The sequence below is a fragment of the Melanotaenia boesemani genome, chromosome 5 (assembly GCF_017639745.1).
Source record: "Melanotaenia boesemani isolate fMelBoe1 chromosome 5, fMelBoe1.pri, whole genome shotgun sequence".
NCBI classification, from domain to species: Eukaryota; Metazoa; Chordata; class Actinopteri; order Atheriniformes; family Melanotaeniidae; genus Melanotaenia; species Melanotaenia boesemani.
Genome location: NC_055686.1, coordinates 11,497,862 through 11,512,570, shown reverse-complemented (window position 1 = coordinate 11,512,570; position 14,709 = coordinate 11,497,862).

Below are 14,709 nucleotides of genomic sequence, written 5' to 3'. Positions count from 1 at the left end.
ATGTGTGTTAGTTTTGAAGTTGTTGTGCAATCAGAATTAAAAAAAAAATGATGGTTTAACATTGATCCATCCATGCTTACATTTGAACTTACCATGTCTGGTGCTGATTTGTGATGTCTGTCTCACTTAAAAGATGTAAAAGTTAGATGAAATGTGAAATGACCGTTCAGGCTCAGGTGCTTTGACAAAGTTCTGATATGTATCTGATTTGGTACCACAATATAAACATGGCTTGGGCCGGATTTGAAAAAAAAAATCTGATTTGTACTATTCCTTTAGAGCAGTGGTTCTCAAGCTTTTTCTACTATGCCCCCCTTCGGAGGAGATGTGTATATATATATATATATATATATATATATATATATATACATATATATATATATATATATATATATATATATATATACATATAACTATGTAACTTACTATTCTCATAATATCACAGAGGTGAGTGTGATGTGATTTACTGTTAAACCAAAAGCAAGATATCTTGCCTTTTTCATCCCAGGTGACTGTTTGTCCATATGTCTCTTTATTTTCTCCCTTTAATGTTTAGTAAAACCTTATCTCTGTTCTGCAGTTATTTTTCATATCCTTAATGTTTTTTTGATGGTTGGCAAAAACTTATTTGGTGCATAACTGCCACCAAGTGGTTTGTGGTGGAGTGTGGACCTGAAGGTTTCCAAGAGCCCAAGTTGTCAAAACATTAGTTTGTCTGCTACATTTTCCCAAACCCTTGCGCCCCACGTCTTGTTTTCATGTTTTGTGCATGTATGTATGTGCAATGATGATATATTTTAAAGAATAGTTTATGGATTTGTATGTAAGGATGCAATGTATTTCTGTGTATAGATAAACATATTTGGTGGTAATATGATAACACTGATCCTGGTCCTCACACCCTCTGTGTTTTTTTCATGCATGTAAGGCAGTTGGTTTTGTGTGATTTATCAAGTGGTCATCAATTAGTGTGTGTCATCATATTCTATTGTTTTTTTAAATGCAAATAAATTGTATTTAAATTAGAGCCAAAAAGACAGACAGGGTGTGGCTTTAAAACATAATCAATGCATCACATTTAAAGTAAATCACAAAGTCCACGGAGGAGAAACAGAAGCTCAGAAACTCACACAGAGATGGTCTGTATTCTTCTGTTTTTTTTTTTTTTTTTGTTTTTTTTTTGTCTTTTTTATTCAACACATCTTAAATATTATTGTAGATTATGGTAAATGTGAGGGAGGAGGCATAGTGGAAGCTGCTGGAGCTATCCCTGCTGATATACTTTTGGTTTAAAACATCTCTAGAACATTATAGGGCTCTAGTACATGTAAAAGCAGCTAGAGAAAAGTACTCCTGTGGCTGGATAGGTAAATAACTGGTCAGATATAAATTTCCAAGTTGGTGATGTTTGTCTCATCTTTTCACAATACATTGTCATACATTTAAATTTGTTTTCACAGTTTGAGAAAAAAACTCTGTGTCATGATATTTTGTTAAACCATTGAATTTTAAATGTTAAAACCAATGCATTAAACTCAAAAGTCATGTTTATGATGTTCTAGATTTGAAATCTGTGCACATTTACCAGCAGCGGATTCCAAAGTCCAGGACCTGTTGACAGAAATTACAAAGGAGAAACAATCACACAAGGTTTGTGCTCTTTTTAATCTCTCTCAACTTGTGTGGGTGCGATAATTTATAACTACTTTATCACTTTAAAAGTGAGGACAAACAGGTTTCAGTGAACATCTTTGTTATTAGAATTTTTTATTCATTCTTTTGCCATTCTGCTTGTTAATTGCATTTCTGTCTCATGATCTTTTCTGGGTATTTTTAGGCATCTACCTATTCAAAGTATGTCCAGCTGGCAGACCATTTTAACTTCTGGAGTGATTGATATTTATCTGTTAACAGAACAATACAAAAATGTTAACAAATCTGATGGGGAGTTTTTGTACAAACCTCCCTAAGTACAACCTAATAACAAATTGGGGACGATTTGTAAGAAGACATGAGGCCTAATGTTGCTGTATCTTCCTTTCTAAATAAAACCGATGGCAGCTACAAATGAAAAGTGTTTTAGACTAAATAAAATCATGTTTCATTCATAACTTTCATAAAGTGCTTTAATAAAAAAAAAAAAAAAAAAAAAAAAAAAGGGGTGCGCAGAAGTGTGCAATTCAGATATTTTGGAAACTATGGAACTGGTTGCCATTGCCCATCCCATTATTTTCATCCTGTATAGTACATTAGCCAGCCTTATCATTTTTACTTTTAGACCCTGATTTCCTAAGATCGCTGATAAAAAGTACAAAATTGCATATGCAAATAGATTGCACGTTTTGCTTTTTTTTATGATTTACAGGTGATCTACTATTGTATTTCTTTTTTATTCCTTTTTTCCACTTTGATTTTTACTTCTCTTCATTATTATCCATTTTTTTTCTGTCCCCTCCGGTCAGGTCCAGCAAGATTACATAAATTCCATAATACCAAATAAATTAGATAAAATAATATATTTAAACAAATGAAGCCTTAAACCAATAGCCAGACTATCATTCTGTTTACTACAATGCTGGACAGGAGAAGCAAAAAATACTTTTACTACCAAATACTAACTCACAGGAAAATAAAAAGAATTATCTCTTAGTGTATAAACCCACTAGACAACTCAGTGACTGTGTCAGCATGCAGAGGATGAGGAATAAGGAGTGATCAGTGATGAAGGGTGGTGAGTGAGATCGTGCAAATGCAACCGCGTCTCTACGGAGGTCAGAGGCAGACCAGGGCAGCCCAGAGAACCGGGCCCTCAGCAGCAGCCTCGGAGCACTAACCCAAGCAACCCCACCCGAAGGGCGGCAGACGTGAGCCCCAGCAAGAGTCCCCCGCGGTCTTGGGGCACAGGTCCCAGTGGGCCAAGATCAGCAGCCGCCGTCTCCACCCAGGGCAGCCCGAGCGAAGGGCCCAGGGCCGGCACCATGCCTAGGAGGACAAGGCCCCCCCCAAACAACCACCCGGCGTAGGCCAGCACACACCCCGGTGTTCCAGCTGCACACTCCAGTAACCAGGGCCCCATCGACCCCCTCACCCCCACACTCCATCTACTCCAATCTCCGCCGCATATACCAGAGGACCAGAGGACAGCGAGCCCCAAGCACCCCCAGCATTCAGAGGGAAGTGAACTTCCCTCTGGATGTTGAGCCTCTAGGGGCATTAGGCACCCCCGCTCCCCAGGAGGCCCCCCAGGGCAAAACAAGGCCAGGAGAGGCCACCCCCCACGACTGGGCCATACAGGGACTGCAGCCAATAAGCTGCCACTGACCCCAGAAGGTACCCAACCCCCACATGCCTAACTGGGAATGAAAGGATGGGGAGGAGGACAGCGGCAGAGCCCAGACCCATGGCACACCACCCCCAGGCCTGCCCAGTGACCACCCCCCCACCCCCCCACAAGACAAGTGCACTTGACCTCCCCTCAAAAACACACAGAAAAACATGCACACACCTATATCCTTGCACACTCCTACTCATCCTAATACACACACGCCTCCTCACCGACACCCACACAGCATAAACACACATGCAGCATACAAACCTCTCCCTCCCTCCCACCATGCCCTGTGGGAGACATCCCCGGGGGATCAGAGGACGGCGAGCCTCAGATCCCAGCCCCGGGGAAAGAGGGGTGTGAGGTGTGCCCATTGTCCTCCTCCTCCTCCCCGCTCATGACTGTTTGTGGTGAGTGTGTTTTTTGCAAGTAAAACTGAGGGGCAGTGACCATATTGTGCTGGGAGCAATGTGTAGTCCCGCCCTCCATACACTACATGACACGCCCCGCAGAAGTTGTTTTTGTGTTGTGTTTGTGTTTTGAGGTCTAAGTGTAATTAAAACTGAGAGGGGAGTTGCCACGGGGTGCAGCTAAGGAAGCCGCTTGACGCATGACGTGCACGCCTCCCAAATCCCTACGTACGTGTGTGTGTGTGTGTGTGTGTGTGTCTATGTGTGTATGTGAGAGAGCGGGGAAGAAGAGGGGTCCGGGGATGTAAGTCCAAAGGGAAGAGAACCTCACTCCGGATGGCGAGCTGCAAAGAAATTTAAACGTCACCAGAATGACTTTTGAATGGAAGAGTATTTGCTAAACAGTAAATGCAGTTGGCAAAATAACAAGAACACCAGATGAGGTAAGTGAAGGTGGCAAGATATAAGATGATGTTCCAAAACAAATAGTTTATAATAAAACAAGAGGACATGCCTCTAATCAATATTTAGCAATTTAGCAATGCAATGATGACTGGCATTCCGGGTATGATGCACTAGAGCTGATTGCAGAGCAAGGAAACAGGAGTTTTTGTTGCATTATGTTGTCCATTTAACAGACGCAATCCTCTGTAAGCCTGGTTAGTAAATCAACAGCAACATGTTTTTGCACGTGCTAGCAAGTTTGCACAAATGTTTTCATGTACTGCAAACCTTTACTAAATCAGGCCCAATACGACTGTCCTCTTCTCTTGCAGATGCCAGCAATCTTGTCATTCTCCAATGAATCCCACTCCAGTGCAAAGTACTGCATCTTCGTCGGAGCAAACCCCTTCATCTACACCACAATCTGTTCAGCTTCATCCTCTACAATGGTCTCCAAAAATGGCTGCAAAATCACCCCACCTCCTCAGCATCCACAATTAGTAACTTGGACTGCTTCACCCACCACATGGTCATCATGGAGTTGGTTGGTGTCTGTAGGTGTGTCCTATCCATTATTGGTGTCTTTACAAGGGATTTCAACATATTCGAGATAGGGTCTTTAGTTTTTACTTTAACCTGGTATGGACAAGGATTCTTCCACATCCTGACATGTGTGGAGCACTACCTGGCTGTGGTTCATCCCATCACTTACCTGAACCTAAGAAATGACAGAGGGATCAGAATAAGAAACACAAGTATTGGCTGTACCTGGCTGCTTTCCTTTTTATCGATGGGCTTGATGATGGCACAAAATTACTACTTCATTTTTGGTCTTATTATCTTAATATTCTTTTTTGCAGTCATTACCTTCTGTTGCCTTTCTGTACTCTGTGTTTTGATTCGCCCAGGTCCAGGTGAACAGGGTAGGGACAACGCTAAAATTGACAAGTCAAAGCAGAGGGCATTCTATACCATTGTGATCATACTGGGAGTGCTGGTAGTGAAGGTTTCCTGGGCTCTAATTTGGATTGCTGCTGAAGTGTCTGAAAGTAGTGTTCACTGTGTGATGTAATATTAAAACCCATTATCATGAATCAAATTATGAGGGAGCTAAGGTAACGGTTGGTGCAGGAGGCTCAAAGGAGAGGTATGCTGCTGGGTCATTTATTCAGAGTTTATGAAGACTACTCCCAGAGGTGCTCAACCAGTCAAAGGAATATAAGAATGTGACGTTTTTCCTTTACAAGATGGAATTGAAGCCATCTCTTCTGTACCCGCCAAGACTTGGCATCACCCAGCAGGATGGCTCCCGTGTCAGTGGCTGAGGCAGAGCAGCTCATCCAAGCATTTAGTAAACACTCGTGACTGTTTACTCGATTAGTTCTTGGGCTAAAAATAGAATCGGTCCTAAAGATTTTCAGTGTTTGCGATACACAAAATAGCTACCTTAAATTTAAGTGGTAATCACAACCATTATCAATATTCTACTTTTTATTGACCTTTTTCTTTTATTTACATTTTTCTCCTCTACCTAACATTTTTATTTAATTCTGTTTCAGTTATTACTCATGCCGTTTTAAAATAAATTAATTTGCCATTATCTCAGCAAAAGATCCTTGTTTTAGGTTTTATTTTGTAGGTGCTTTGTCACAGTGTTGAGGAGAATCCACCAAAAACCACTTTATCCTCCTTATGTATGAAGATTCTGCCAGTTTTCCAGCCTTACCTTGAGAGGATGTTGCAGGATGATTTATATGATGTAACACACAATTAACCACTCAGTCGTCGCATCTGGTTTACACTCCTTACCAGTGAACTGTAATAGGATTTAGTAGTACTTGTATAATCTGTATCAGCAAGTATTCATAAGTACTTGTACTTGGTTTGTAAAAATGTGGTATCAGTGGATCCCTAATATTTAATCTCTCTGATTTAAATCAATCTGATCAGAGATTCCAGCTGACGCTGGATAAAGTGATCCGATCAGTTGTGTTTTTAGATGATGGAAAGACTTATTACGATCGTGATGTGAGAATGTCTCATGCAGTGCCATGAAGGACCACCGAATCCACTTGTAGCCAGCCTATGCTAGTCCCTCTGCTTCACAACATCTGGATTTTCTCCATTGAACAGGTCAGGTGATTTGGCCATCAATTGTGACAAGAGTTGTTTTAGTCAGTTTCTTATGCAGATCAGAATAACTTTGATCAATATCTGTTCTTCAGCTTCTTCTCATTGCTTTCTATATAGGATATCTTACCCGACTTCTAACGGAGATACACGCTGATCGGGTCAGCACAACTGGATAAACAGAATCAAACATCATGTTATAGGTTGTGTCCCCAAGAAATTGTGAGATATATTTGTCTACTTTCAGTCATAAAGGATTGTTCAGTGTTTCCCATGTCAAAGGAGATGATTAACACTGAGCTCCCTTCACTACAGCTTGGAAAGTTCAACCATCTCTTACCGTGGCTGCTGATTGGATACGGTGCAGCTCACCACAGTGATGAAGCAGCTGAATAATAATTCAGGATCTTCAATGTTCTTGTACTACATTTTATTAAAAACTGGACATCACTGAATTGAACTGAACCTGTGATGTCAAATGTGAATTCATCATCTAAATGCATCACCTCTGCTGTTTATGGTTATTTGCATTTAAGTTTTAACACCGGCATGAAGCAAAACCACATTTTTTGTTTCCAAGTAATCAGCAAGGACAGTCCCTCTGAGTTCAATGGCTTTATTTTGGTTTGAATAAACAGCAGTCATTGTTTATGTAAATTATTCTAAATCTGGCAAAAGTCTCTCATTATGGTTATAAGTTATATTGGAGTGGTTTGATTTTAGGACTAAGTTATTTATGTTTAAAAGTGATTTTATATGACAGTCAACATGTTCTTTCTTTTAAAACAATAAAATAAATCATCGTTCTGGTGTTGATCCTCAACTTGTGCTCTTGTCCCAGCGGCTGGTGAGACATTTTCCTACATAAATGAACCGTATGAAAAGAATGACTTTGTTTTGCAAAATGCAAAACAAACTCACAGTGGTCCTTAAAGTGTTTCCTTTTAGATATGATATCACTGTAAACCAGTCTCTGACTACACAGCAAAGTCAGGATACAGCTCCTCTGAGAAGGTTAGTGTCTTTTAATATTATCATGATATATCTTTGAAACCAAAATCATTTTTTTATTATTGATTAAGATAAATTATATTTTGTTTTTACTTGGAGAAAATATTTTTTTTATTTTCCCCAAAATGATTTCTTCATGTTTCACTGAATGGAAATCCCAAATTCCTGAATGAAAGATTTTGAGTAAAATCTTTAATTTTGTTAAAAACAAACACATTTCAGACAGCAGAGCCACAGAATATCTTTTTTAAGTGAAAAATTAAAAGGGAAAGCAATTACTTTTAGGTAATTTGTATGTTGGTTTTAAAGTTTTGGGTCTGTTATTGTTTATAAATCATGCATTTATTGTGAAATCCATAATAAACACAATTCTTCCTGGATACGCTGAACAACCTCTGTTAAGGAAAAATTAAAGTTAAGGAATAAGAACAAATACACAAATAAGTAATAAAATATAATTATAGGCTGTTATATTCCCAATAAAACCGATGATGATGTCATTTAGTCAAAGGTAGATGTGAAGAAGGAAATTATTACAACCCACAGTTAGACTGTTATTACAGGGTCTATTGTTTTTGTTTAATTTTCTATTTTCATTTCATATGATGAATGAATCTCTTTATTGACAATGCATTCTGGGCTGCATAGTGGCATGGTGTTTAGAGCTTTCTGTGAGTAGTGTGCATGTGCTGCCATGTAAGATCATAACATGCATTGTTTAGTCCTCAACTATAATATTGCCACATTTTAAAGGCTCCATAAACAGTAAAAGCCTACCAACCTTTACTTGGATGTGCTTTGCATAGTAAAAGTGGCACAAATATGATATTGCACAACTTAAAAATGAGGATAAGTTTATATAAAAACTTTTTAATTTTGCTTTCAGCCATGATTTGTTAGGGTTCTGCTTAAAATTAAACACATGGCGAGGCGAGTTCTTTTTTTTTTTCAAAATGATTAAATAATGTTTATGAGAGTTTATTTTTATAATTACATGAGGTTGTGAAAGGCAACTTTTAGCAGATTTATTATACAGGTCATCTGTATTATGTCAAAAATGTACTTTTGAGTTTGCAAAAGGATGCGTTAATGTCTTCATAAATATAAGGGTAAAAATCCCTGGCAGCACAAAGAAACAGGAGAGGCATTATTGTTGAAAGGAAGTAAAACATGTAAATTATGTAATTTAAAATTTCAATACATATGAGTATTTTTTCTCCTGTAGATGTTGGGAAACACCTCATCAGTCTCCTTTGATTCCTCTCTTCAACCATTGTTCACCATCAACTACTCCACATTAATATATTGCTCCAACTCCCAACCAAGTTTTCAAATCATCATCGCATTTCACATCACCAACTGCATCCTCTTCCTTCCTCTATGCATCTTTATCCTCTGCCAAGGTCTCTGGCAATGGCAACAAAAGCGCTCCACCTCCTCAGCAGCAATGATGAGTCACTCTGACTGCTTCACCTACCACCTGGTCACCATAGAACTGATCGGTGCTTTTGGGAGTGTCCTCGTTTGTTGTGGCGTCTTCAGTCATCTTCTCACGATTGTCGGGTGCCTTATGTTTTCTTTCAACTGGTATGGACAAATATTCTTTAACATCCTCACATGTGTGGAGCGATACCTGGCTGTCGTTCATCCCATCACCTACCGCAGCCTGAGAAATGAGAGGTGGATCAGAATAAGGAACGTCAACATCAGCTGTGTCTGGCTGCTTTCCTTTTTAGGGTTGGGTTTGGTGCTGAAGGATAACGTCTTTGTCATTATGGATTTTTGCCTTTTGATTATATCCTTAGTAGTTATTTTCTTCTGCAGTGTCTCTGTTCTCTGTGTTCTGATTCACCCTGGCCCAGGAGAGCAAGGTGGGGTCAGGGACAGGGTTGACCAGTTAAAGCGGAGGGCATTCTACACCATTGTGGCCATACTGGGATTCCTTTCCTTGAGGTTTGCTTTGAATCTGTTGTGGGTTCTGGGTTTTTTGTATCAAAAAGAAAGTAATTGTTTGATAACGGCATGTTGTGTTTGGATTAATCTCCCAAACAGCCTGATGTTACCTCTGTTGTTTCTACGCAGAAAAGGAAAGTTAATATGTTGTAAAAACAACATTCAGTGATGAAATGGTTAATTTTTTCTGAATAAAATGCATTATAGGCATTGGGGTCTGGTTCTCAAATCTTCATTCAATTGTAAGAAATATTTTACATCACTATCATCTCAATATGCTACTCTCTTCTGTGAACCAGCACCTGGTAGTAACGCGTTAGTATCATCGCAAGGTGGCATCAATTTACAAAGCTGTTTTCCAACCACTAGAAAAAATAAAATAAAAAACTGAAAAATGCTTATCTACAAAGTTTGTAGAAATAGAGAAGACATAAAACCTACAGAAAACATGTGGAACCCTTTTATGAAAAGAAAAAGAAAATGAGGTCCAGTCTGTCAGGTGAAGCTTGCAAAACTCTCATAAGTACTCATCAATCTTAATCTCAATGCTAAATGTACAAGTGTTTCACCCGATGTAAATTTGTTTTGCTCTTCCCGGCCACTGTGCATAAGTCTGCCACAGTCATTAGAGAACAAAGCCAACAGAAGATCCACCCAGAAACAGGCAGTCAGCAGCTAGCTAGTTTTATGTAAAATGTGACAATAGCAGACTTGGACTTTGTTTACACTGCAGGTTTCAATGCTCAAACCAATTTTTTTTCTTTGCATGGTTGTTCACATTATGATTTAAATGCACCCTCCATCAAACTTCAGTATGAACTGTACACAGCCCTGAAGTAACCTGGATGCACAGAGGAAGACATGACATCACACGTGGTGTTTATAGAAGTATATATGGATGCTATGTGTGTTAGTTTTGAAGTTGTTGTGCAATCAGAATAAAAAAAAAATGATGGTTTAACATTGATCCATCCATGCTTACATTTGATCTTACCATGTCTGGTGCAGATTTGTGATGTCTGCCTCACTTAAACGATGTAAAAGTTAGATGAAATCTGAAATGTCCGTTCAGGCTCAGGTGCTTTGACATAGTTCTGACATATATCTGATCTAGTACCACAATATAAACATGGCTTGGGCCGGATTTAAAAAAAAAAAAATCTGATTTGTACTATTCCTTTAGAGCAGTGGTTCTCAAGCTTTTTCTACTATGCCCCCCTTCGGAGGAGATGTGTATATATATATATATATATATATATATATATATATATATATATATATATATAACGTATAACTATGTAACTTAGTAGTCTCATAATATCACAGAGGTGAGTGTGATGTGATAAATTTACTGTTAAACCAAAAGCAAGATATCTTGCCTTTTTCATCCCAGGTGACTGTTTCTCCATATGTCTCTTTATTTTCTCCCTTTAATGTTTAGTAAAACCTTATCTCTGTTCTGCAGTTATTTTTCATATCCTTAATGTTTTTTTGATGGTTGGCAAAAACTTATTTGGTGCATAACTGCCACCAAGTGGTTTGTGGTGGAGTGTGGACCTGAAGGTATCCAAGAGCCCAAGTTGTCAAAACATTAGTTTGTCTGCTACATTTTCCCAAACCCTTGCGCCCCACGTCTTGTTTTCATGTTTTGTGCATGTATGTATGTGCAATGATGATATATTTTAAAGAATAGTTTATGGATTTGTATGTAAGGATGCAATGTATTTCTGTGTATAGATAAACATATTTGGTGGTAATATGATAACACTGATCCTGGTCCTCACACCCTCTGTGTTTTTTTCATGCATGTAAGGCAGTTGGTTTTGTGTGATTTATCAAGTGGTCATCAATTAGTGTGTGTCATCATATTCTATTGTTTTTTTAAATGCAAATAAATTGTATTTAAATTAGAGCCAAAAAGACAGACAGGGTGTGGCTTTAAAACATAATCAATGCATCACATTTAAAGTAAATCACAAAGTCCACAGAGGAGAAACAGAAGCTCAGAAACTCACACAGAGATGGTCTGTATTCTTCTGTTTTTTTTTTTTTTTGTTTTTTTTTTGTTTTTTTTATTCAACACATCTTAAATATTATTGTAGATTATGGTAAATGTGAGGGAGGAGGCATGGTGGAAGCTGCTGGAGCTATCCCTGCTGATATACTTTTGGTTTAAAACATCTCTAGAACATTATAGGGCTCTAGTACATGTAAAAGCAGCTAGAGAAAAGTACTCCTGTGGCTGGATAGGTAAATAACTGGTCAGATATAAATTTCCAAGTTGGTGATGTTTGTCTCATCTTTTCACAATACATTGTCATACATTTAAATTTGTTTTCACAGTTTGAGAAAAAAACTCTGTGTCATGATATTTTGTTAAACCATTGAATTTTAAATGTTAAAACCAATGCATTAAACTCAAAAGTCATGTTTATGATGTTCTAGATTTGAAATCTGTGCACATTTACCAGCAGCGGATTCCAAAGTCCAGGACCTGTTGACAGAAATTACAAAGGAGAAACAATCACACAAGGTTTGTGCTCTTTTTAATCTTTCTCAACTTGTGTGGGTGCGATAATTTATAACTACTTTATCACTTTAAAAGTGAGGACAAACAGGTTTCAGTGAACATCTTTGTTATTAGAATTTTTTATTCATTCTTTTGCCATTCTGCTTGTTAATTGCATTTCTGTCTCATGACCTTTTCTGGGTATTTTTAGGCATCTACCTATTCAAAGTAGGTCCAGCTGGCAGACCATTTTAACTTCTGGAGTGATTGATATTTATCTGTTAACAGAACAATACAAAAATGTTAACAAATCTGATGGGGAGTTTTTGTACAAACCTCCCTAAGTACAACCTAATAACAAATTGGGGACGATTTGTAAGAAGACATGAGGCCTAATGTTGCTGTATCTTCCTTTCTAAATAAAACCGATGGCAGCTACAAATGAAAAGTGTTTTAGACTAAATAAAATCATGTTTCATTCATAACTTTCATAAAGTGCTTTAATAAAAAAAAAAAAAAAAAAAAAAAAAGGGGTGCGCAGAAGTGTGCAATTCAGATATTTTGGAAACTATGGAACTGGTTGCCATTGCCCATCCCATTATTTTCATCCTGTATAGTACATTAGCCAGCCTTATCATTTTTACTTTTAGAGCCTGATTTCCTAAGATCGCTGATAAAAAGTACAAAATTGCATATGCAAATAGATTGCACGTTTTGCTTTTTTTTATGATTTACAGGTGATCTACTATTGTATTTCTTTTTTATTCCTTTTTTCCACTTTGATTTTTACTTCTCTTCATTATTATCCATTTTTTTTCTGTCCCCTCCGGTCAGGTCCAGCAAGATTACATAAATCAGAATCAGAATCAGAATCAGAATCAGAAAGGTTTTTTATTGCCATATGAGTGAACAGGTTCACATCATTAGGAAAATGCTGCGGTACTTGGTGCAGACATAAAAACAATATAAGTTATAAGTTTAAGCATGCAATAAATATAAAATAAAAATTTTAAAACAAAATAAAGTCTCTACACTTTAAGACAAAATTACAAAATATACAGGATGGGTATGGAGTTAGAGCATAATCCAGAAAGTATGCTAAAGTGACAGTAAAGTAGCTTTGGTATGTTTGTCTCTTTTTGCATGAAGCACAGGTCCTGTGACTGAGACAGAGCGTTTATGGCCTAGAATTCCATAATACCAAATAAATTAGATAAAATAATATATTTAAACAAATGAAGCCTTAAACCAATAGCCAGACTATCATTCTGTTTACTACAATGCTGGACAGGAGAAGCAAAAAATACTTTTACTACCAAATACTAACTCACAGGAAAATAAAAAGAATTATCTCTTAGTGTATAAACCCACTAGACAACTCAGTGACTGTGTCAGCATGCAGAGGATGAGGAATAAGGAGTGATCAGTGATGAAGGGTGGTGAGTGAGATCGTGCAAATGCAACCGCGTCTCTACGGAGGTCAGAGGCAGACCAGGGCAGCCCAGAGAACCGGGCCCTCAGCAGCAGCCTCGGAGCACTAACCCAAGCAACCCCACCCGAAGGGCGGCAGACGTGAGCCCCAGCAAGAGTCCCCCGCGGTCTTGGGGCACAGGTCCCAGTGGGCCAAGATCAGCAGCCGCCGTCTCCACCCAGGGCAGCCCGAGCGAAGGGCCCAGGGCCGGCACCATGCCTAGGAGGACAAGGCCCCCCCCAAACAACCACCCGGCGTAGGCCAGCACACACCCCGGTGTTCCAGCTGCACACTCCAGTAACCAGGGCCCCATCGACCCCCTCACCCCCACACTCCACCTACTCCAATCTCCGCCGCATATACCAGAGGACCAGAGGACAGCGAGCCCCAAGCACCCCCAGCATCCAGAGGGAAGTGAACTTCCCTCTGGATGTTGAGCCTCTAGGGGCATTAGGCACCCCCGCTCCCCAGGAGGCCCCCCAGGGCAAAACAAGGCCAGGAGAGGCCACCCCCCACGACTGGGCCATACAGGGACTGCAGCCAATAAGCTGCCACTGACCCCAGAAGGTACCCAACCCCCACATGCCTAACTGGGAATGAAAGGATGGGGAGGAGGACAGCGGCAGAGCCCAGACCCATGGCACACCACCCCCAGGCCTGCCCAGTGACCACCCCCCCACCCCCCCACCAGACAAGTGCACTTGACCTCCCCTCAAAAACACACAGAAAAACATGCACACACCTATATCCTTGCACACGCCTACTCATCCTAATACACACACGCCTCCTCACCGACACCCACACAGCATAAACACACATGCAGCATACAAACCTCTCCCTCCCTCCCACCATGCCCTGTGGGAGACATCCCCGGGGGATCAGAGGACGGCGAGCCTCAGATCCCAGCCCCGGGGAAAGAGGGGTGTGAGGTGTGCCCATTGTCCTCCTCCACGCTCATGACTGTTTGTGGTGAGTGTGTTTTTTGCAAGTAAAACTGAGGGGCAGTGACCATATTGTGCTGGGAGCAATGTGTAGTCCCGCCCTCCATACACTACTTGACACGCCCCGCAGAAGTTGTTTTTGTGTTGTGTTTGTGTTTTGAGGTCTAAGTGTAATTAAAACTGAGAGGGGAGTTGCCACGGGGTGCAGCTAAGGAAGCCGCTTGACACATGACGTGCACGCCTCCCAAATCCCTACGTACGTGTGTGTGTGTGTGTGTGTGTGTCTATGTGTGTATGTGAGAGAGCGGGGAAGAAGAGGGGTCCGGGGATGTAAGTCCAAAGGGAAGAGAACCTCACTCCGGATGGCGAGCTGCAAAGAAATTTAAACGTCACCAGAATGACTTTTGAATGGAGGAGTATTTGCTAAACAGTAAATGCAGTTGGCAAAATAACAAGAACACCAGATGAGGTAAGTGAAGGTGGCAAGATATAAGATGATGTTCCAAAACAAA